Source organism: Epinephelus fuscoguttatus, linkage group LG22 (genome assembly GCF_011397635.1).
Source record: "Epinephelus fuscoguttatus linkage group LG22, E.fuscoguttatus.final_Chr_v1".
Lineage (NCBI taxonomy): Eukaryota > Metazoa > Chordata > Actinopteri > Perciformes > Serranidae > Epinephelus > Epinephelus fuscoguttatus.
The window spans coordinates 5,029,729-5,054,861 of NC_064773.1; the positions used below are offsets into that span (position 1 = coordinate 5,029,729).

The window sequence follows — 25,133 nt, forward strand, 5'->3', positions numbered from 1 at the left end:
AATGCTCCACTATGTTCACCAGCTAGTCTCTAACTGTGTCTGTGTACTGTTATCTAGAAACAGGGTTGCTGAAAGTTGTGAGAACTAAAATAAATCATTTCTTATGTAAAACATTGATTAATGCTGTTTTAAACAGACTGACTTCATTCCCCATTTTTATCTTCATTTTCTGAAATGAATATGTTCTTATTTGGTGTCTTCTCTTGGTAAGAAACAGAACTTCGATGTGTATAAGGACATAAACTCGTAATGAAAATTGGTTCGGCCTGATTTGTGTCTAGCTATTTTACACTGGAAATCAATTACAACTGAAACACTTCTCGTATGACAATTAAATCCAATTTCATGCGAGTACAGTATGTTCCAAAATCTGCTTCATCATCACCATCTTGACTTTCAGTGCAGAGCTTTACTTTTGCTGCAGCCCGACCAGAATAACCTTCCATCTCAGCACTGTTTACTTCCTCAGATGTCTTTTGACGAAGACATGTAAGTAAAATATTGCTTATTGACATCTACAATCCAGAATTATCTGTGTTGGCCTTTAACAGCACGTATTGGTGCAATCGTAGTCTGTAATTCTACACCAGCCTGACATGAAACCTGCTGCTCAGACACATTCCAGTCATGTACACATCTACTGCAGCATGCCAAACACATCACTACCCACAGTACACTGACCCAGTGCTGTATTACTGCATTTAAAATCAGCCCAATTTAGTGTTTTAGATCCACAGCTCTGTGCTGAATCTGCCCAGTAACACATCTTCATTTCATAACCCTGAAGGGGCTTTTAGTCGTGTCAATAAAATATGTGATTAATTGATTGATAGGGTTGATAGACAGACGATAATTTGGATAACTGATCCACTATCAGTGAACGAGCCATAATGCTAATGGCTCCTGCTTTTGAATATGATATTTTCTCTCCTTTATATGATGGTAATTTGAATATTCTGGGGTTTTAGACTGTAGGTCAGAAACTAGATTGAGGGCCTGTGGTTTCAAGGCGGACACACAATATTGGTGTCACCAATTCAGCATCAATTCCACAGTTCTGATGTCAAGTAATGGCCAGACAAGTGTTTTTGCATTATGATGTCACAGAGAAGTTGACCTTTGACTTCTTGGATATATATTGTCATCACTTCACTAATTGCTGCTATGAAACATTTTTGTGAAATTCTGTCATAATTAGTGCATGAATTCTTGAGTTATGGCCAAAAGCTGATGTTGTGTGAGGTCACAGTGATGTTGACCTTTGACCCCCAAATTTTAATCAGTTCATTCAACTTTGAGGAAATTTCCTCAAGGCCATCTTGAGATATCGCGTTCAGAAGAATACCACAGATGAGGTCACAGTGACCTTGACCTTTTACTTTTGAACACCAAATTCTAATCAGTTCATTCGTGAGTCCAAATGGACGATTATGCAAATATATATATGTATATAAAATTTATTAATCCCCCTGAGGGGAAATTCAATTTTTTTACTTTGTTGTCAATTACACACAGGACCTATACATGCACAAAGTGTAGAGATGTCAGAGTCAGGGGGCTGCCTTGGTCAGGCGTCCCGAGCAGTTGGGGGGTTCAGTGCCTTGCTCAAGGGCACCTCGGCAGTGCCCAGGAGGTGAATTGGCACCCTTCCAGCCACCAGTCCACGCTCCGTATTTGGTCCGGACGGGGACTTGATACGGCGATCCTCCAGTTCCCAACCCAGGTCCCTATGGACTGAGCTACTGCCACAAGGTCACAGTGACCTTGACCTTTAACCTTTTAACACCAAATTCTAATGAATTTATTATCAACTCAAAGGGGACATTTGTGCCAAACTTCCCTCAAGGTATTCCTGAGATATCACGTACATGAGAATGAGATGGATACAAAGTCATTGTGACCTTGACCTTTGACTATCACAATCTACTCAGCTCAGCCTTGACTCAAAGGAAAGGTTTATGCCACATTTGAAGAAATTCCCTCAAGCTGTTCTTGAGTTACCAGATAAACGAGTATGAGATAAAGGCAAGCTCACGGTGACCTTGACCTTTGACCACTAAAATCAACTCAGTTCAGCCTTGACTCAAGGTAGAAGCTTGTGCCAAATTTGAAAAAATTTCCTCAGGGCATCCTTAGATATGGCGTTCATGAGAATGGGACAGACGGACGAACACAGCTATCTCCAGTGTGTAAGCATGAAAACAACTTTAAGAACTCACGCTGCCTTCAGGGAACCTGTGACGGGCATTTTTCATTATATTTTTTGACATTTTCTAGATTAAACCTTCAATCAATAAATCATTAACAGCTTAATTTACAATGAAAATAATCATTAATTTCAGCCCTGGTAGTATTATTCATTTTACCTTTCAGTCCACCCACTGATAATCTGTAACACATCTGAAACAAACCGCATTTTTACAGCTACACAAAGTGGAAGTGAGCAGATTGTGGATGTAACCTCAGTCATTGTATATTTGCATATTTATTCAACCTACACACCTTCAGCAGCTCGGTTTCCTGTACTTCACCAAGATTCTTTACAAATAAAGTACAGTATATGAGTTTAAACAGAAAGGCACATACATAATAAACAAACACAGATGCCCATATAAGCAAACACACACACATATATATACACACACACACACACACACACACACACACACACACACACAGCCAGAGACTGTTTGGCAAATGGCACCCGGTCGGAAAATGTAATTGCTTGAACTTTAGAGAAGCGACTGCAGCTTCTGAAATACCCACGGGAGCCATCAGACCACTGTTTTACAGCACATACACACACACACATATACAGTACACACATAACCACGAACCTCCCTGTCAGCAAGTGCAGTACTTTAAGTAGTAATAACTGCTCTAGCTGTTAGGGTGAAGAGCGAGAGGAAGGAGGGAGGAGAGAGCCTGGAGAGGAAACAAACGCAGGAGGAAAGAGGAAGAACAAGCAGCGCTTTAATCTCCATCGGTCTGAGTTTTATTCTCCCCGAGCCGGGCAGCACGGCGTCGAGAAAATGGGGTGTGAATGTCGATGATTCTACAGTTACAGGAATATTTCACCCCCCAGAAAACCTCTCTTTTGAGCTTCATATAATCACTCCCTGTTGGCGCTTGGGGCACTTTAACAATTTTACACGAGGTTAAGTTTACACGTCTTCAGGAGCTTTCTCAAAAAACATAGACCCCCCTGGTGATGTCATAGTGATGTCACTGGGGTCGCCTTGGCTTGGGTTTAGAGAGTAAACATTTTGATTGTTACAAAGGAGTTCAAAAAGACACTGGTGTTACTGAGCATGAAAAGTTGGACAAAGATGCTACTGCATTATGGGAAATGTAGGATCCACACTAGCGACTGACAGGAAAACTAGGCCTCTGCTTTATCAATTATTTGTCTTTTTTTATGTTTTATTGGTCTCTTATAGGTACCCCGACTTTATCCGTTTCATCCAGATGAAGCTAAAACCTCTGGGCTAAAACAACTGAAGCCAACTTTGAAGTGCCAAAACCTGCAGTTCCTTTAATGGCCACTTGAGGCTGGCTCCAAGAATGAGTCAATCCCCATAGACACCCATGTTAAAATACCCAACTTTACAGCAGAAGTACACGTTTCCAGCCTGATACTTAAAAAATAGACTTTCAGTGTTGTCCTTAAAATGTTGCTCTGTGGGCAATTATACTGAAATTTCAAAATAAAATGCGTACATTAAATATGTTTTAGCATCGGTTATATTGATTATTATTAGCTTCAAAAATGATCATCTGCAGTTGACCCTTGTAACTGATGGTATCACACATCTGGATTTAAACGCACTAATCTGGAAATCCCGTCAGAACATGCAGTAACACCCCCCCTCACTCAGTCTAATCCCTCGCCTACTCTGTTGGTGTTTCTAGGAACACGCGGACTGCTTGAACCTTGGGGATACTATTGTGTTTCCATGCTTGTAAGTGTTTAAGTGCAAGCATCTGTGTGTGTGTGTGAGTGCGTGTGTATTTGTGTGTAAGCCTCAGGCTGTCCCCTCAGCACTGCGTCTGTATCGACCTGCAGTGGAAAACAGGCCTGTACTTGGCCATGTAGGCCAGGGAGTCGATAGGGACATCAGAATGAGGGCAGCCGTCCAAAACGGCATCACAATGTGCCCAGAGGCCGTGCACTCACACAAACAAACACACACAAACACAAACACACTGTATATATACAAAGGCTTGGCCATTTTTCAAATAGCCTTGGATTTATGGTTTATAAATCCCCCAGATGGTGATTCATGTGTAATCTGTCTGTAATGGTTACTTGATAAACTCCATTTTAAACCTCTTTGGACTGTTTTTCTGTTGTATTAACAGACTGTACTGTCACAGGTTTATTATCGTTTAAAAATATATTGCGTGTGTAATTGTGTATAACTGCATCATGGGTAGTTGAGGCATTCCCACTAAAACAAATGGACACTATGTGACCTTCTCTAACTGACTGCTGTTTGTGTTTCAGGAAGTGGTTTTAACAAATGTTTGAGATTGATACTGCACACTCAGCTCATGAAAATCTACATAATCAAAGCTCATTTATCATCACGGGCATGAATAACGTGCTTCACTCAATAGCCAAAGCTGGATTACCGAAAAACTGCCCAAGGGAACCAAGAACTCCAACTGTCCTCAAAAGCGTCCGGCTTACTGACTGTTGGCTGAATGGTTTTCAATAATTTGATTAAAATTTTGCTTGGGAATATGCATCAGTGCAGCACAACATGAAGTTTTAGTTTGGTGTTTCTCAACCTGGACGCTATTATCCCACGTTTTTGTGTCTAAGGGTGCTTTCACACCTGCCCTCTTTGGTTCGGTTCAATCAAAGTCAAGTCCATTTTCCCCTTAAGTATGATTCGTCTGGGTGGAGACCGTCAATATACGTCCACCAAAAGTGTTTGTTTTGGCCACTGACAAACTCAGATTATAATTCTTAGACTGACAACCTATGGAAAGGATCTCTACAGAGATAGACCTTTTTGTTAAAGTGTAAGATCATTTTTGTTTCACTAGAAACTTCTTCAACATCACCATCAATCAAACTAACCAGACTCTTTAAATAAACAGTCAAATTGTAAAACACGCTTTATTCAAAGTCGAGAGGAGCAAAATAAAACTCACAAAACCCATCTTGGTTTATCTTTCCACTGATCCAACAATCACTAAATCTGGTTCGGTTGTAATAAATCCTTAATTGAAAATTTCTGACACTATACATGCTAAAAGTACCATTTATTTAAATAAGGTTTGGTGGGTTTGGTGATGGCAATGTCAGGACTGTTTCTGGTGTAACAAAAACGATCCTACTCTTACCTCCTAACAACATTGTCTGTCTCTGTAGGGATCCTTTCTACAATGTTTTCAGACGCTTAGAATAAGTTTGTCTTTTAATGGACGTAAATTGACGGTGCAAACATGACCCGAGTGGTAACATTTCAGCCTCTTTTGCCGTTGCAGTTGCAGTGCTCTCGCTCAATAATGGACTAATGTCAAAAGTTGTTGTTACCATTAGTCACTTAGACACAAAAACATGGTTGGAATATACTAAACTTGCCCTTTAAGGTATTTCATTTCCTGATATTGAGCCAATCTGTTGAGATTTTACATTGCTTATGCAGAAATGAATGAGTTTAATCAAATTACCTCAGCAAACCTGGGCCTCAGTAGAAAATATTTTAAACTCTGACCTCATATAGTGTTGGCTCACACTCCCTTAATCAGAACTGAACTAGGAAGAAGGCCATTCTCTTACAGAGCACCTTATACATGGAATATTCTGCAAACGACCTTAGACCTAGACTCGTGAACACCCTTTAACATGTTCATCACCAACTTTGGTTCTTTGTTTGCTTATTGATTGTTTTCAATGTCTTTGTTCATGCTCGGCATCACTGAAAAGAAGGTCTCCCTCAATTGATTTCCCAAGGTTTGAATGAATGAATGAATGAATGAATGAACATACAGGCCCAGGAGATCATTTTTGCCCCAGACCCCCCAGCAAATTAGAGACATCCTGCAGTTACTACCACACATATTTGTGGTGTATTTCTCTAATTCTTTGATACTTCCTACAGATTCCAGCACATCTTGCTCCACAGCAAAATTAAGAAACAACTATAGGCCCGTTTCCACCGCAGGAACTTCGGGGTAATTTTACGGGGCCGGGGCCGTTGGTGCGTGTCTCCACCGCAGGAACCACCCCCGAAGGACAGAGTTCTGGAACTTTTACAGGGGCTAAACAAGTCCCCGCCTTGGAGTAGGCGCTCAGAACGGCCCCGAGAAACTCCTGGCTGGGGCTTGGGGATTACTTGGTGCTGATTGGATATACTCAAGGCGGGATGTGACGTTTGGTAAATAACAACATGTTTATCGTAGTTTAGCTGGGCTAACCGTTAGCTGTTAGCGGTGTCTGTAATAACTCATTAACTCAATATACGGTCCGTGAAAAAAATATTTTTTCCAGCGGATATCTTAGTTACAACATGATTGAGCTAGCAAAGCAGTTTTGTGTTGCTATGTGTGGTATTTATTCAGTTTTGGGAAATCACGATGTCTAGAAAGCATCAGCTGACAGGGACAGCTAACAGCAGCAGCAAAGCTAACAACAGGACGTCATCTGTTAAAAGCCTCCCGTTGTCGGAAACGACATGAAACTACTCCAGTTAGCTCAGTCATGTTGTAACTAAGACATCCACTGGAAAAAATATTTTTTTCATGGACCGTGACTGGAGTTATTACAGACACCGCTAACAGCTAACGGCGTCCCTACGCCCCTACGTCGCCCCAGTGAAAATGGTTGCGCAACGATTACTTCACATCCAGAGCCCGGTAACTTTACAGGAACCTTCCTCCTACCCCGCTCTCTCAGTGGAGATACGGCGGTTGAGAGGGCCGAGCGAGAGGACGTTCCTGTATTAGTTCCTGCCCCCAGATAGTACCAGGAACTTCTTCAGTGGAAACGGGCCTTATGTACCAGGCATGAGCAACAATTGCCAAACCTCAACCCTAAACCAAGTAAAGGGTGCCACTGAGCTGCAGTGTATGGGAAAGACTTTGCAGTAATGGACAAGAAAAGATTTAGAATTTCAATGCAAAAACACAATGCTCATAAAAGCACTGGGGTTTCCACTTAAATCTCTGTAAACAGCAGTACATGATAAAAACATCATATTTAGCATAAACAATGATTAGGGGCTGCAGCTGAAGAAAGTCAAGATATAAAAGAGGAGAACCAGCCATGAAATAAAGAAAGAACTGCAGTGTAAATGTCAGGTGTTGTATTATCGACTTCTTTTACAGATCAATATCAACCTCAATGTGACATGTTCCCCACAAAATGGTCTAAAAAGCTGCATAATTGTCCTGAAATTATCAAGACAAATAATTGTAAATGATGAGAAGGATCACAATATTTGGCAAATTAGCTGTTATTATCACCTCAGCTGTATCTGCTGTTTTAGCAGAAGCTCACGCAGAGCCTCAAACTACAGCAGGTTCAGGCGTTTTTCAGCCTGGGCGGCCCAGGAGGGGAATCAAACGCTCCACCCTGGCAGCGTTTAGCCCCCCTGCTCAATCACTCAGCTACAGGACCACAGTGTTGCTGCCTCCCTATCAGCAATTCCACTGACAGATTACTCCATCAAACTGCAGCAATAATATGTGAAAACAAAAATGATGTCTCTGGGTTTAGTTGAAAAATAGGTTTGGTGCTCTTATCAGGCAGCAGCTTTGATAACTGGGAGCAAGTTGCTGGATAAGTTGGGTTTAAATCATTGTGCCTGGCAGAGAAAAAAAAAATAAGACTTTTGTTTCAGAATGAGATATTTGAGGTTTTTTCGTTGTGGTCGGATGAAAACTGTACCTCCAAAATATACCTCAAGAGACAAATAAAACTGTGCAGTTTCTGGCTACATGACCGTGAAGTTTTTATTCTCTCCAATAAGTTTTTAAAGGATCCCTTAACCCATAACAGCACTCTCTGAGCATGAATTATTTTCAATCAAAAATACACATTTTCCTCTTACATATGGAGCTATTTATCAGTCTAGATTGTTTTGGTGTGAGCTGCAGAGTGTCGGAGATATCGGCCGTAGAGATGCCCACCTTCTCTCCAATGTATTGGAACTAGATGGCACTCAGCTTGTGGTGCTCAAAAAAATACATTTGAAAAACTCAACAGCAGTGTCTCTTTCCAGAAATCAACTGAGCTTGTGAACAAACCTTGTGGTGAGTAGTTTAATGTCGGAACTATTTTCCTTCTACCGAACTACACCCGCCAACTGTATCACTGTGCAGAAGGAAGCGTGCATCTACTCATGGACGAAAGGCTTGTGCTCGAGACAGTGCAAGATGTAAACATTGATTGCAACCTCCTTGGCTTAGATCAGGCATGTCCAAAGTCTGGCCCCGGGGACCAACTGTGGCCCGCAGACCAATTTCAATCGGCCCTCGGCTTGACTTTCAAAATATACCACATGTGGCCCTTTACACAATAATGGTTGATCGAGCATGATCACTTTGCATTTTTACCCTTTACCTCACAATGATAGGACTATCATACACTTTGTAGACAAGCATCAAGTAGTATTAGGAGGTATTTTCACGTTGTTTTATCCGGTCCCCATTCAAAAAAGTTTGGACACCCCTGGCTTAGATGTAATGTTAGCTAGCTCAGCAGGCAGTTATCATGCACTGTTGGTACGTTTTGCTACGAAAAGTAAAGCACCAAAATTTGAACATATCCCACGATTTAGGAAGGCTGCAATCACATGACCAATACGCTAATGAGAGTAGAGAAGGAAGCAGTCCCGAGCGGTCAAGTATGGAGGCAGGTTTAGGTGGCGGATGGGTCACAAAAGTCAGGACTTTCCCCCAAGAGACTGGTATTTGGAACCGTGTGAACTTACTTTCAGGTATAAACCTAACCTACGTAACTTTACGTTAATTTTGTACCTTAAGGACATAATATTATTCATGAGGCGCTAATTTGTAGGGTATCAAAAGGACTGTTGTATGAGGATCCTTTGAGCTCAGAGATGCTAGATGAGCTAGCAGTAGATGCATGCTTCCTTCTGCATGGTGATTCAGTTGGCGGGTGTAGTCTGGTAGAAAGAAAATAGTTCCCACATGAAACTGCTCACAACAAGGTCTGTGGATTATCTTGAGTAACTGGCTCATGATTTCTGGAAAGAGACATTGATGTAGAGTTTTTCAAATGTATTTTTTGGCGCTTTGAGCACCACAAGCCGAGTGATGTCTAGATCCATTATACTGGAGAGAAGGCAGACATCTCTACAGCTGATATCTTTAACACTCGGCAACTCACACCAAAACAATTTTGACTGATAAACAGCACTACAAGTAAGAGGAGATATATGTTTTTGATTTTGGGGTGAACTGTCCCTTTAACCTCAAAAATAAAAGCAATTGGAAAGACTTTCTCCAGGCTCATTTTAGAACTACATTTTCTGGCCAAATACAAACATTTTTCTTGCAATCATCTATATTTGAGCGAATAAATAAAACATTTGAAGTGGCATTGCTTCATAGCCTCACTGCCTTGACACTTGGGCTGAACTAAACCAGCAAAGGTGCTAATTCATGCATCACTGGGTGACATCTTAGTGCTGCCGCTGTCTGCCCTACCTTTGAACTGCACATCAGATGACTGTTTTCAATTATACAAATTAGGCTGACTTAAGGGGGGCCTTGATCGCACACACATCCAAACACGCGGGGAGATCACACGAGCTAAGCATCCCGAGTGGGAAATGGTCTGGGACATTGTAAAATAGATCTGTGCTGAGGGAAATGAGCCAAACAGTCGAGATTGCCACTCTGCTCCTTTAAGGTTCTTTCCCGCTTGTGTTAATGTCTTTCCAGTGGTGCCTTCAGTTTCTCCCTCTGCCAAAGCCATCACACCCGTTTGATCAGGAGCAGCTCGGAGGAATGAAGCCACGTTAGCCCTGGCGTCCTCCTTCCCTCCCTCCTTCACTTTCTACAGGGGTTGAGAGGCCATTCTCCACTCCCCTGCCTTGTGGCGGGTTATTACAGAATATAGCGAGGCGCTGTTGGACGTACATGCATGCACAGATGAACAGCTACGCTCACAGGCATGCTCAGTGCATACATCCATGCACACACAAGCATTACAACATCTATCCAAGTGAAGCCAAAGCCCTAAAATGCACCAGATGTTTGTGTTTCATCTACAGGAATGGCTTCGCCCTCGTTTTTTTTTTTTTTTTTTTCATCCTCTTGTTCCCTCTCGCCGCTGAAAAGGCTTAGGCCAACAGGAATCAATGGCTCAAAAGACACCTCATGTTTCGGCTTCTCAGTGGCAAATTACAGTGCCCTCGCCTAAGCGGCGGTGTTTGAAGGAGGAGAATCACTCTGGTTTCTCACTTCTTTGAAAAGGGACTTGGCTGTTCAGGGGAGTGAGAAGCTGACGTTGGTTTTGGCAGGCCATTATCGCCACGCGATGCTCCGACCTCTGTCAAAAGGCCCGCATTGTGCAAGACGACTGATATGCCCACCTATGCCAATTCACCAGGGGCACCAGACTGCACAGACACTCAGACGCACATGATACAGCTGAAACCTGCACAAACACTTTCACAAAGAGAAACTGCTGAACTAAATCCTCCAGCGCAGTTTAGCCTTGCTAGTTCTGAATACATGTGAATAAAAAAAAGAAGAGTAAATAGAGGAGACAGTATTGGTTTATGCATGCTCTACTGATCTATGGCTGCCTGTTTACTCAAACCTTCATCTAAACACAGGAAATGCACTACAGTCTCCCCGAGGTGAATGCAAGGGAGCAGAGTGGCTAATAAAAAAACACACTTTTGAAACGCTCTTTGTGCCCCACACTCCCACGCAATTCCCCCAGGCACCAGGGACGGTCTAATTACATACATTACATACACCCACACACTGTAATACCTCTCACCCCCCCCTCGCTATCACCTGTCATGTGACATACACCAGGCACATAGGGTACATACATATGTCCATATGATACCGACTCAGAATACATGCCAGGGAACACGCACGGCATGCAGGCCCTTAAAATGGCTTCTGACGGTGGAAGGAGGCTTCAGTGGACAAATATATCAGTCCAATAAATGACGAGCTAATACAGGCACTTTATTAAAAATCATAAATTTGCCCACTGGTGTTGTTCATGTGTGAAAGGATGACTTTTTTTCTGACATTTCTGTAGATCTGTTTTTATCTTGGAAAGGTTGAAACCTTCTATGACTACTATAGATAGATAGATAGATAGATAGATAGATAGATAGATACTGCAACTATAGTATCATCTAGGTCAAACTGGAACGACCATCGTTAAACAAAGGAGGTGGCCTACAATGCAGTCTTGGGATCCCTCCCCAGACATCTTAACACCCACTCCTGGACCCATCTAATACTAACAACACAAAAGATGGCCAGGTAGGTCAACGACTCACATGTGACCATATCAACTCTGCAAGGGTTTTTGACTCCGTACCAGTCATTTAGAACTGAAGAAGCCTCTTGGATGAGAGACGAAACGTCTTCATGATACTCAAGCAAGTCCAGTTGCCTATGATGTAGATTCATCGAGTCATTGCTGTTTTTACAACGGGTTTTAAGGCATCACATGGGGGTGCTTTGTAGTGATCTGTATCTGTATTTCCAGCTGCTTTTTAGAATGGAAAAAGGTTAAGAGACATTGCTGCTTTTCCTGCTGGGAAATTGCCCAGCATAAATGGGTATTTCATCTTTTCCTAAACACATCAAGGTGTTTTTTTTTTCACAGCTAAACCTAACCACGTTAACCTTAGATTAGGCTGCTACATAAAACCATGCAAATGCATTGTATCCATGGTTTTCAGAAACCTACAATGCCAGCATGTTTTTCTAGTAATTAGATTGGGAGGCAATGGAACAAGATGTTAGTGTGGAAAGCATGGTGTTTTCCGCTGGTAGTCCGACTAGTATTGACCAGTTACTTTGAGTGGCAGATAAACAGTTGGTGTGGAAAGGTGAAATGCAATCTCGGAATCCATCGGCTACTGTCTGACCACAGTTTAGCCTTATCTGCATCTGTTAATAGAGATTAGCTGATATGTCCGGCCCATGGAAGAGGAAGTCTTTGCCAGGATACCCACTAGCTACAATGGATCTCCTGACATATTGGCCATTACCCCCATTGGCTTATTGTCATCAGACTGACAGCCGAGCAGCCACCCCAGTCAGTTAGGGTTAAAGCTGGGTGTGGTTTGGGTTTTTTCCAATATTGGTGCCAATCAGCATAAAAAGTACATGAAAAAACTGCTGTTTTCTTTCAAATGAACAATAAATTAACTCTTAACAATTTCAAGTATACTAAAACATGTAAATATGAGTAGATACAACACTTGCCTAGGGTGCCAAATGTGCTAGGTCTGGCACTGGTTGGATGAGCAATTGTCTTTAACCCTAACAGTCCACCTTAACTTCACTTGCAAAGTTCGGGGCTAACCCCTTTACTCTAATCAGCAAGAGCCAGGATCTTGGCAGAGGTCTTGAGGAGTTGCAGCATTTATTTACTGACAAATATCCTCTCAGGTTGGATGTTTCAAGTCTGTAGTACCTTTGACCGCACCCAATGGTGATGTCATGGTGTACTGACACACCCTGGTGTACTCTTCCACATCACTGCAGCAAGGTGAGACGTTAAAGCAGCAGGTCAGCAAAAACAAGGTTTAAGTAGCTGCTCTTTAAGGCCGCTACATGTTGGACTTTGAAACTCTCATCTTTAGCGCCTCCTTGTGGCTGTGTAAGAGAAGACGACATTGCATGCCCAAACCCAAACCCCCAACCTGCCAGGCTGTGCATAATCTTTTGAATATTCTAGATATTTTATGCCATGAAATTGGCCAATTTGAAAGATATTGAAAATCAGCGCAAAATATCAGCAGTCAGCAGCTTCAATCTGAAATACTTCAGCATCGGTTTCTGCCTTTAAAAGTCCATTGAACCCTACGGCAGCTGAAGGTAAAAGGGGTGAGGGGGGAGGAAGGGGAGAGGACGGAGATGAGGCCAATTGGATTTCGGCAGGATGTAGGAGTGGAAGCACGGACTGAAGGGTGGAAGGAATTCTGCGGTATAAAGGGGATGATAAATTAAAAAGTGGAAATGTGGGCTGAATGGATGGATTGGATGAAGGGCAGATAGACGACGGTTTAAATGGATGATTGGTGGCATGGGCACTGAGAGCTAGAGTGTGTGTGTGTGTGTGTGCGCTCTCGGGAGGTGCAGATTAGATCACTGTTATGACTGCACAAGCCCTCAGGACACAGCAGATAAACATCAACAGATAACCTACACATTTATTCCCACCTCTGCACCATCCTCACTTCCTGCCTCTATTTCCTATTTCTCCACTCTCCTCTGATGCAGACTTCCTCTACCTCCATGCGTTCACTGTCACCGGCTCTTCCCAGCTTTTTTTTCCCTCTTTCCTCCATCCCTCTTTCTTTTCCTGCCCTCTCTAACTACATCTAAGAGTCCCGGGGCGGTGCACTAGATCACGCTTCTCAATAAACCCGTCAAGTTCTCCTCTGCACCCCCACCCCACCCTATCTCCCCTTAGCTTTCCAAAACACAATAACAGCAACTCTGAACGCCCCTCCCAACAATGCTCCCATCGATCACTTCGCTATCTGGAACACACACATCTATCACTGGCGGGGAGTTTACCGCAGGCTCGGCACCCACTGTAGGCCCCACTGCTCTTCTCTATATAGCTTTGCAAATATTTTCAGGCCGTGGACCCCAAATCGACCAACAGCACGGCCCAATGATTCCAATTTGATAATGTCTGGCCCAGGAAACGTCACCAGGGGAGCATATTTAATGTTCCTGATTTAGCTTAATATCTTTACCTGTACATGGGACAAAATACCCTGGAAAAAAACCTATCAGAGATAAATGTCAGGTAATATGTTAAGGGATAGTCTATAGACTCTACAGTCATGTGTAGCAACTTCAAGCAGTTCAGTCCATTCTAACACATCAGTATTCATCGATTTGAGTGATCTTAGGTTTCATACTATTACATCAACTTTCCAAGATAGTCAGAATTCCCAGCAGTGGCCCGTGTCTAGCACACCTAGTTGCCAGACTTAGGTGATGAATGGCGTGCAAACTTTGGTGCATGGTTAAGACTAATTTGAACACATTTTATGAGCCAACAGTGTCCCAAAGCTGAGCAGACTGCTCCGAGGGGAAGAATGATTCTTAAAACAAATTGGATCAAATCCACAGCTACAAAATGTATCCAAATTTGGAAGCCATGTATGGCCATATATTCCCCAACCCATGCCCAATCCTACTTCTTAATTTTACCCCTACCCCTCGTTTTCAAGTGCCCCTTTGCCCCTCAGAACAGAGTTGCATGGGGAAGTGGTTGAAATTAACCCCTATTAAATAAGACAACCCTTCAAGGCCCTCATAGAACATTCATAGTCATCGATGGTGTTTATGTAAACAGAGTTGGTTGCTAGACATTTCGAGTATGCCACATCCAGCTGTTGTGATTCAAAGGGTTGTTTCAGCAAGGAGGACACTGCCGGTCCAGGAGGCTAAGAAGCACAAGGCTGAAGGTGACGTGACAATGTGTCTGCTAAGATTGGCCTGGAGTCATACGCTTTCAACATGAAGTCAACTGTAGAGGATTCCAACATGGCTGGCAAGATCAGTGATGACAATAAGCCCTGAGTGGGCTATGAGCATGCTTTTTGTGGTTGTCCGCAGCTGATTGTAGACATATAAGAAAAAGAAGATGTCTTCAACACCAGGGAATGCCGGTGGTATTTAGGATAGACTGCAAACAAGTTTTGTTGGATTTAGACTAGCTATTCAACATGCTAGTATAACATTATGGTCCTTACTAACATTAATGTTGGATGAACACCTGTTTGCGATGCACACCTACTGTCCAATAAAGGACAGCCTTCTTTATTCAGTCTGGGGGATTTCTAATAATCTCTCAACACTTGGTTGCTCTTGGAGGGCTAGGTAGCAGTAACATTTCGCCCTAATGGTACTGGGACACCTTAACCCAAGTAATGAACACGCAAAATGGGGGTTTAGGGCTAAGGGCCAGGGGTGTCTTGGGACTTAGCCAAAGTGTGCCAGCTCTTGGCCAGAATTGTCCCGACTTAGCTGGGTACCTAAGTTGTACATAATGCCCAGAGTCTTAAGTGCTATATCGCAGGCGACTAGATTTGCTTGAGTACCTTGAAGACATTTACCCTCTCATCCAAGACGCTTCCTCAGTTCTGATAAGACTCGCAAAAGCCTCTTGGATGAGAGGTGAAACATCATCAAGAAACTCCAGCAAGTCCAGTTGCCTACGATATAGCACTACCATGACCCGGATGACCGAGTCTTCACCAACATTATGCCCAAGGATTGCAGGTTTGATGCTAACCTCTTGCTTAAGATATGTCGTGGAGCAAAGCACACAGGTAGCAACTGTCCAAAGATAATCTCCAAAGAGACTGATCTTAGGAAGTTAAGATTTTCTGCATAGTCAAAAAAGCAATTGAGAATTTCTCGGGTGAGCAGCCACAAATCTCCCATCAGCCACCACTTAAACAGAGGAAATCGAATAAAGAATTATATACTAACCTCTCATGATGTATTATGTACATTCCTATCTATCTCATACCTAAAACTTAGTGACATTGGTTGCATATTGTTTAAGGTTACATTAAATTTAGCTTGGCAGCTGCAGCTTCACATCTGATGTTATTCAAATGACCTACTACCTGTTTTAGCATGCAACACAAGAGCTCCCGGGGATATATGATTTTTGCGTGCATGTCGACATCATTTGACCAAAGTGCTAATCTCCCAAAACTGTCTTTGGCTTTAAAACTCCTGGGATCTGTTTGGTGAGAGGAGAGAAAAAAGGGAAAGCTAACTATTGTGGTCTAGCGAGAGGGGAGGAAAAAATGCCTGTAACAGAGAGATTGTGCTGAGTTCGGACTCCGCAGGGAAGAAAGAGGTAGGTCAGGCAGAGACGAGCAGCAGCTCTCTGACATCCTGTTTGTGCCCCCCGCCCTCCCCTTTGCATTACAATTCATTCTCTGTGCGAGTCAAGGTTAGACCTGACAGCTCTGCAGCTGCGTATGGATATGCGTGCTTCTTTTTGTGTGTGCGCTCACGTGTATGTTTTGCAGCACCCATATAAAACAGATGGGAATGAATAGAGTCAGACTGAGAAGAGGAGACTAGACAGTTAGATTTATGGGAAGGAAGTACAGTCTGTGCTCTGTTAGGGAGGCTGGGTGGCACCCTAAGGTTTGGGTGGAGGTGGAGGTGGAGGACTCAGATTAATGCCCCATGCATGGCTGGAGGTTTGATTCCTAGTTAGACTACATTATAAGGTCAGGCCAGAAGGTTTTTGGAGGCTAATGGAAAATGGTAATAGTCATTTTTATGTCTTCAACTTAAATATTTCATCACAGAGAAAAAGAAATAATTGATATTGGTGCCAGAATTGTCTTTTAACAAAATTGGGAAGCTACTGAAACAGAGCCTAGACTTCCCGACCCTTAAAATCTACTAAATCCATGATAAATTTTCTTGCGTGGGTGAGCAGCTCCTTCTACAGACTGAGGAAGGATTCACTGCAGGCTTTTTTTTCTCCTGTAAATTTGATTTACAAAAACAAGCCAATATAGGTACAATTTATTGGCCAATTCCATCAGTGATAAATATAGTCTCTCCACTCGTGCTACGGGTTTATACTCAAATTTTAAAGGTTAGACAAGGAAGGAAATGGCCCATTAATGGACAGTTTGACCCCATCAAAAATCTTTTTCTCCCCCATACGCTATCACAGAGATAACCAAGTGCCATCCATCCCCAAGAGCCTGCAGGTTCCCATTTCAAACACTACACTGTCTCATTGAAGTTACCTCCTCCTCCTCCTGCCAGGGTTTGAAGACATGTTTGAGAAATAATTATCTTTTATGAAAATGACAGTTTTGATACTGCAAACACCCAGTGACGCCCCCAGAATTTTCTAACAGGGGTGGCCAGATAGGGCCAATTTAAATCTTGGGATGGCTCGCCAAAACCAAAAGATATAACTGAATTTCAGGAATTCTATTACGCTGTTGAAGTATACAGGTTACTTAAGGACTATGTCGATAAGGTGAGCAAAGGAACCACATACTGGAATACTTTGGTTTCTTATTTTGCAGCTGATATTACTATCTATCTGATGCACATGAAGTGCTACCGCTAGGGTTAACATTCTGAGTTCCACAACAATCCTGTTTTAATGTCATATGTTAGCCTGGTTCCAGACCACAGACCCCGCCCACTCAACTGAGTAGGCTTGCATCTCTGGTCTGGCATACTGCAATGAATTTGCGATTTATCTCGTCCAAAAGATGGACGGACCAATGAACGCCGGGGGTGGGGGCGGGTCTAGCAATTAGCCAATCAACGCCACGCTGATGTCAAGCTGTCTGCCGGTGGGTAACTGGTGAGGATAGCAACAATGGCGACCGCTACAGATCCTACAGACCACATTAACGATGCTATTGAGGTATTTCGCCACTAATCGCGATAATGGAGGACCAAATTAAGGAAACTGCTAAACTGGATTTAATGGCGATGCAGCTGGGCGTGCACGATAACGGAGACATTTTAAACGGGCAATGCTCGCTTGTTTTCGGCACCCCCGAGGCATGGATACTAATGACATCAGATTGTGGGTGAGTCGTTGATCTCTACTGATTGGTTAGGGAAAAATGAAATTCCCTCCCCCTTGTAAATCGCCTTCAATGGAGGCGATGTCAGACTGAAGGTTCTGGGAGCTTCAGTCTGACACTCAGGCTAGTCATATGTATCAATACAGTGACATACTGCTCTTCATGAAGGCTAAATGTCTTGAACACACATATATCACTTTACTCTGAAGGAGAACATTGATTGTGAGGAACAAAACATTTACTGAGAGCAAGCCTTTTCAAGATTAGGTTAGAACTATGGGTACCCATATAACCCACTGTCAATCAGATATCTTGAGGTGAGAGTTTAAAGTCCAGTTCAGACCAGAGATTCGCGACGAGATGAAACGGTTTCATAACGTTGCAGAGATAAGTGAACTGGTCAGTCTGAGCTCGACTCAAGCCGGCTGATGGTGTCACCTGCAATTCTGCTGATCAAATTGCTGGCAGTTGGTTCCAGAACATAAAGCACGTCACCTGCTTCCCGTACAAATTATATTCAGCCACAAAATTACCGTGAAAAGTTGCAAATCAGAACAGAAGTACAGAGAGTTGTTGTAGTTTTTACTTGTCTCGTCGTGAATCTTTGGTCTGCACTGGGCTTAAGGGACTCCTCTGAAAATCACCCTGCCAGCTTTTTCCTCGCCCAAATTTCACCTGCATTTGGAGTGTTATTTAGCCCCTTTCCTGACAAGCTATGCCAACATGGTTGACATCAATGGGTGCTTTTGTGTGTCTAGTTTCACGAGCTACCACTACATTTGAGCTAGCTTAAAAAAATAGTGTGCCACAGACTCTTAAAAACAGTAGTGTCTGCATCCAGTTGTATCTGGATGGCCATGCCCCCCTGTCCACCTCTGCACACAAGCATGGATTCAACCTGCCAGTCTTGAAAACCATTTCATTTGCTGCTCTAAGTTGTCAGCTTCTGATATGTCTTCACCGGCAAACATCCTGTTGTGCTCAGGAAGTCATATAATTCACAGTAATGACTTGTTTTAAATAAACAAAAGCAGAACTGGAGCATTAGCATGTGCATGAGCACACATAGAAATGAGTGCCACATAGTTGAACTTAATCAACCACAGATGCAGGAAATAAAGACTTCACAGCACTGGTCATGCTGGTTGATTGACAAGTGAAAGACGCCACAGAAAACAACCAATTAGCACCAATCACTGAAACCGAATCAACATCGAGGACGTGCAGGATTATCTCTTTAAAAAGCACAAACAGCTGCCGAGGTGTCTGGAATGAAAACCAGTGTGTGATTTGGACTGCGGGAGCTGCTCTGCACGCTGATAGCAGTTGGCACTGACCTTTCTGCGACCTTTGACTATCATGTGATCGGGGCCTTTACACTTCTACGTGGTCTAATGTCACCGGGCCGCCTCTCACACGGTCCAACAGTTACTGTCATGCAAGCTAACCAGCCAAGCAACTGTGAAGGGGTGCATACAGGTATTTCCCTGGAATCGTTAGCATGATGAAGCGCCTGTTCCACAGGATTTTTACCCTGTGTTTACATCTCCATGCAACTGTCACGGGCAAATACTGAAGACAGACCCCATATGCCTATATCATGGTAATAACACTTGGTTTTATGCTAAAATGGCATCTTAGCCGTGTGGTAAATAAGCAGAGTGTAAGCCTCAAACCACTGGGAACACACATCAAAATGGCGATATGCAACGTGTTTCCTTTCCCTGCCAGTGCAAAGATAACATGCAGCATCTCTTTACCTGTACCAAAAATTGTTTTTACTGCACCTTTTAGTGTATTTGTCCTTCCTTCTCGGCACCTCCACGACAGCCACGGCTGGACTGACAACTTTTCAATTTAGTTTGCAATGAGAGAGTAAAATTACTTCAAATTTCACATGTTCATAGTCAGGGTCACTCTGAAGAGGACTCCATTGAACATTTCAGCAAATCTATTACAGAACTTTTCATGGCAGTTCAAATATGAAGAAATTATGACTCTTGCAATGTAAACTGAGCTAACTTCCCTGTGAATTTCCTCCTAAAGTGTACAGCAAAATTACTTCTTCATTTCAGGACACCTCTAAAGGAAAGCATTTATGCAATTTGGAGAGTCTTAAAATGAGGACATTTTTGATGTGTTATAATGTAATTTGAGCTGACATTCCCTGTACAGTGCTGTGCAGTGTGTGGTCACAATCAGGGATATTCAGAGCAGAAGTCCACGACTGAAAACTGTTTTCTTTGCTGACGGTTTTATTTGATAAATAAAATCTGAGAAACTATTGCTAAAATGAAGGTCTTGACTTTGTCCTTTTTGGACACCCCAGATACCCATACCTCAACAACATGAATAGACATGCATCAAAATCCAAGCTGCAGCTGGCTTGACCGGGTTTTGACGTTTGACGTTTTTGCGCTGTGACCTTATCAGTTATAAATCTGTTTTTCACTACATGCGAAAATGGTCGTGTGGTGTGAGAGCACATGGAGAGTGTCAACTGCGTGATTCTTACAGTCGATATGTGAAAATTGGGACCTTGAACACTGATGTGTATCCGTGCATGTAGATCTGAGAAGTGATGTTGCTAGGTACGTGTCGCATTAAAATCTGAAAGGACTCAGTAAACTCACAATTAATGCATCCCAGAAACTCGTGTTTTGGATTTTATTATTAATTTGTCGCTGATGTGTCAGTGATTTTCTTCTGGTGCTCTGCACAGATCTGACACCTGTTGGTGAAGATTCTCAGTCATTCAAGTCATGGTAATCTTAAGTGTTATATCGTAGTTGACTTGCTTGAGTTTCTTGAAGACGTTTCATCTCTCATCCAAGAGGGTTCCTCAATTCTGAACTGAACAACCCTCTTGGATGAGAGGTGAAACATCTTAAGACACAAAAGCAAGTCCAGCTGCCTATGATGGAGCACTTAAGACAGATCTGACAGCCCTCTGCCTGCTCTCGTCCCTGACTCTCTGTAGCTTGGTGTGCATCAAAAATTAGTTAAAGGCTGCTCTCAGACCTAGAGTGGTCTCCTCTGGTCTGAATCAGGGACTCATGTTGTTCCAAAGTTGTATAATTGCCTAGAGTTGGTTTGTGTTCTCACGGCAGCATTTACAAGCGGACCAGATCAAATGCCTTGTGCAAGAAAGCTGCTCTTGATTGGTCAGAATTTCCATGTGGGAAAAATCCAGGAAGTAAAGCAAACGTTGAAGAAGAGTACACTTGCAAGATAAATGTGACACTTTCTAATGTCACAATGGAGGGACAACTACGCAGGTTGATTTTAGCGCTGCTCATCGTGGACTATATTGCTGTCATTGTTCATTTTAGTCAAAGCATACAGTTTGAAAACGAGGCGCGGCTCCAACTAGAAAACAATGTTTTGATGCATTGGATGTGCTGAATGTGCATATTAAGGCAGTACAGGAGGAGGTGCACATTAATAATCCTCCAGGACTGTAACATGCTCATGTTTAACCCAAACAATGTGTCATGTGACTGCAGTTGCTTCACATCCAGGTCGAAACACCTTCTCACCACAAACCAACCGCGCCAGAGTTCGTTTGTAACCGGACTGAGACCACCTCTTCAAGAAGGTCAAGAAGAACAAAACAGGGCAGGTGGTAAAGCATCCTTACACTAGGGCTGCCACTAACGATTATTTTCATTGTCGACTAATCTGTCGATTATTTCTTCGATTAGTCGACTAATCATTTCATCGAAAAATGTGTTAAAATGTTGAAAAATGTCGGTCTGTCTCGCCCAAACCGTAAAATTATGTCATCTAATGTGTTGTTTCGTACTTACGCCAAAGGGTTGTAGTTCACTGTCATGGGAGAGTGTGTAAAGCTGCCAATATTTGAACGTAAGAAGCTGCAGTAAGAGTATTTTGGGTACTTTTATAGTACTTTTCTATGAAAAATGACTCGAACCAATTAGTCGACTACTAAAATAGTCATCGATTATTTTAATAGTCGATTAGTCATCGATTAGTCGACTAATCGTGGCAGCCCTACCTTACACTACAATTTTATTGGGGACCCACTCAAATGACCACCTACATTGAATACCTATCACTGTTAGCATGTCGTATTTCAAGCCCTGCAAGCAATAATAACCTAAAGTTGGAACTTTAAAGACAGTCTGACACTTGCAACCCCTTGGACTTCTTTAAACCAGTGAGAGCGTATTCTTAAAAACAGACGGCAAACAAATCACCTCAAAGATAGTTGCTCTGTTTGCATTACCCCATAATCTAACATCATTAAAGACAGAGAATAACTTCATTTTTGGCCAAAATTCCCATTTTGCCAGGAAAACTGTCACACAATTCCGAGAAGTAATCATTTAAAAATCATAAAACTCTCCACCCTGGCGATTAGCAAATAATACCGCCGACTGACGCAGGTAAGTCTATCCCTCTCTGTAATGCTGATGGCTCTTTTAGCTGAACAAGAGCTTCAGTCCACGAATGTTGCTCCTAATCCCAAATTCCTCTCCTTCTCCACAATAATGAGCTCCTCTCAGACTCAAGAGTTGACAGAGGTAAAGCATTTAGCACGCTTGAATGGAGAAAGAGGGAGAGAGTGGGAGTGCGGAGAGAAAGAGAGGAAGATACAGGCCAAAGAGGGATAAATCGAGGGATGGGGGAAGAAGGGGGTAGAAAAAATCTACTGAGACATGCATGAGGTAAGCTCTCCCTCTGGCAAGGCAGGGTAATGCCACTGCACAGTGCAAATGCAATGGCTGACTGTTGAGAATGGGAGGTAGAAAGGACGGAGAGAGGAAGACGGAGAGAAGAAGAAGAAGGACAAGAAGAAGAAGGGGTGGCGGAGAGGAGAAGAGAGATACACATAAACCGAGAGAGGAAGAAAGATCATCACTGTGTTCTCTTAGTCTCTTAGGATTCAGTTATTTTTCTGCCCGTCACTACAGCCCAGGGACAAGATGTGAACAACGTGGAGACTGTTTGTGTGTGTGTGTGCGTGTGTCACGTGGTGTGTATTCTGCGTATTTATGTGGGTGGCAGTGTGTGTATGCAGCTCTGAAAGCATGTGCATGCTTCATTCGTTTCAAGGCCAAGTGATGAAATACTCCTCTCAGAAAACAGAAGACTCACGTAGATGCACACACACAACTCTGTTTTACTCACACATACAATCGCACACAAAATACTCCCTTTGCAACAGCTCAATTTGTGTGTGCAGACTGTATGTGTGCGCCGTGTGAACATGTACTTGACTTGAATAAGCAAAGAACTAATGTGGAAGCATACTGTAGAAACAATAATCAAAGCAGATAGAGGAGCTCACCTCACCATTCGTGAGGAGTCAAATCAATCAATCAGTAAAATGCTGTGAAGATGAGGAGGAATCAAGGAGAAGAGACAAAGAGACGGATCTCAACAACAAAAAAAAAAGAAGCAAGTTTCGCAGGCCTTGAACGCAACATGGCTGACGGAGTGAAAAGAGTAATGAGACAATCATGAGCACATCATCAGAGGAGATTAAGCGAGATGCATATTCAGGCGCGCACAAAGTGCAATAAACACACCGGCGGAGTCTAACTGGCGTCATCAAATCTCCACGAAAAACAATTCTGCACATTCACTCTGCAGCTTGACTCATCCCCGGCTACTGTACCTTCACTACTTCTGTCGGCATGACACACACAATGTGTTCTAGGACCGTCAACTGATGCAACCCTCTAACGGTGTGTTGCAGTTAAGGGTCTGGTCACAGTAGGCAGTGGCAGATCAAAATTCCTTCGGTGTGTCAGCCATTATTAGCTAAAGTCCTGCTCACTCTCCTAGCAACCTTCTCCTCCACTAGCATCTAAAGCCCCGTTTCCACCAAACACTTTCGGTATGGTACCTTTGGAACCAACAGTAACCCTTCAGACATGGTACCTAGATTGTTGTCACTCACTGCTCCGTCCAGCACTCACTGTATTTCCTCCTTTATCAGTCTGCACCTCGTTCATCGTCCACAGAACGAGGCTGCACGCTGACATTTTCAGAACAGGCTGCAGTGAGAGTCTCTCTCCATGGGATATTTAAAAATAGCAGCTTTGTGCATTTAGTCCTTCTCAGGCAAGCTCAGGGGTTTAGTGTTGCTGTAGTCCACAGGGATGACGCTCCATGATGCTTTTTTTTTTAGAGTGAGGATTGAAATATATACCGTCCCGGTCAAAATTAATATATATTTTTAAACGCTTAAAGAGCTACTCAGCCAAATTGGGAATCATCCAAGTCGGGATGTTGATGGACCAATAGATCCAAAGCTTTTTCTTCCGGCTCAACTTTCTCTTCATCACAACAGCCGAACACAAGGCACCTGCATCGCTGCAAACACCTCATGTTCGATGCATGGTCATTAATATTTCTTTCAGGTGAAGGAGGTGGAGAAAAATCCCACTCATAACTTAACAATGACCCTGTCCATGCTAATATCCATGCTATCACTACCCTTGCTAATGATGTTGACCTTGACACGTACGATTGAACGGAAATCTGGTTGTCATGCTAACAGGGTTGGAAATTAGGTTTTTTGCCCATCAGCCACTGTGGCTGATGAACTACAAAATCCACCAGCCACTCAATAGATAACTACTGGTTTTTGGCTGGTGGCTGGTGCTAATTTCCAACCCTATTGGCTCATGAATAACGTACGACTATTAACCAAACCCCTATTTTCTGTTTGAGAAAGAGCATCAACATAAAAACAGGAAGTAACCCTGGCTCTACTGGAGCTTTAAGAGCAGTTACGTATGGGTTCTTTGCACTGTAAATTTAGCAGCTGACGAAACCGCATTAGCTAACACGATAGCTTTTGCTAATTTGGACTATACTTTGTGACTGCACCCTCAAAAGTTAACTGTGTTGTGATGGATTTTTATTTGCCAAGTGTGCAAATTTCCTGTAGAATTTCAGGAACGTCAATCTTTCAAGGCGAGCATTCCAACGGTGATTATTTGGTGGGGAATTTCAATGTCGCTAATTCTGGCATGAGCGGCCCTGAACACAACTATGTTCTTGTACATGCCTGTTTCCATACAGGGCACACACATGCAGATACAGGAAGCAAAAATACACCTCCAGGCCCACACACACACCTCCGCCTCCACCTCTTCACAGGATTATGACATACTATAAAGATACTCGTTGACCCCGCCATGCATCCATAAACATACCTGCTCATACACAACCGCACCCCTGCAACACACACACACACACACACGTCCACACACAGACCCCAGACACACGGTCGTGATACATCACCACCTACACACAGCGGTGTCAGCCACAGACAACTGCTCCTGAGCCCCA

At 43.0% G+C, this 25,133-nt stretch overlaps 2 protein-coding genes across 21 annotated transcripts in view; both read right to left on the reverse strand.

Moving 5' to 3' along the window:
* The window catches only part of LOC125883094 (USP6 N-terminal-like protein), a 354,121-nt gene extending 330,493 nt beyond the window's left edge, over window positions 1-23,628 (reverse strand). Inside the window, exon 1 of the mRNA XM_049567236.1 lies at window positions 23,623-23,628. The gene's annotated coding sequence lies outside the window, so the exon portion shown is untranslated. The remainder of the gene's footprint in view (window positions 1-23,622) is intronic.
* Window positions 1-25,133, reverse strand: part of celf2 (cugbp, Elav-like family member 2) — a 328,160-nt gene that overhangs the window by 180,958 nt on the left and 122,069 nt on the right. The window lies entirely within an intron of this gene.